Source organism: Salmo trutta, chromosome 8 (genome assembly GCF_901001165.1).
Source record: "Salmo trutta chromosome 8, fSalTru1.1, whole genome shotgun sequence".
NCBI lineage: Eukaryota > Metazoa > Chordata > Actinopteri > Salmoniformes > Salmonidae > Salmo > Salmo trutta.
Window position 1 is genome coordinate 23,249,147 of NC_042964.1, and position 883 is coordinate 23,250,029.

Consider the following 883-nt stretch of genomic DNA (forward strand, 5'->3'; position numbering starts at 1 on the left):
TAAGAACAGGTTCCGCCTGTCAATATTAACTTATTAATTATGATCTAAAAAGGCAAAACTCCTACACTGAGGTGTTTTATGACTATGGCCCCAGACCTTGGTCTAAAAAACATTTTAAAATAATTTCAAATACTGTACTTGATTGAGTTTGCCTAATTTAATGGAACCAATAGAGTATATCTGAAACTGCAAACCCCACCCATCTGGCACACCAGTCAGGTTAAGAACAAGTGCTTTGGTCAAAAAACAAAACAGTTTAAGGTTAGAATTAGAAACCCAGTGTTTAGCTATAACAGTATAATCTTGAACTACAAAAATATAGTCTTCATCCCAAATGGCACCCTACTGCCTAAATCAGGGCTATTCAACTGGTGGCCTGCGAGCCAGATCCAGCCCGTTTATTTATTTAGACTGGCCCTTTGATCAATTGTGAAAATCCGACATTCTGTGCCAAAATGACAAGCACTATGGTTTCTAGCACCTATGTGATATTTGGATTCTTCTTTCTTTTATGAATTTGGCTCTAGCATTTGAACGGTTTAAGGGAACAAATACTTTTTGACCCCATTTCTGAAAGCTAAGCACACGTACGTGCCTTCTGTTTCCCTCTCTGATGCCCACGAGGACATGCTATAAGGAATTGTGACCAAAAAAACGCACCAAATGACTGAGGGAAATAAATTCAAAGCATACTTCCTTCAGACTGGAATTTGCCATTACCTGACTTGACATTTCTTTGTGTTCTTTTTTGAGATACTTCGTTTTCAGATTTAAAAATTACCTAATTACTTTTAAGAAGCTTTTAATGGTGAGCGAACATTGTGCCTTTTCAATGATTACATTTTTGGGTTGCACCTCTAATCACATTGGTTGAGCGACATCC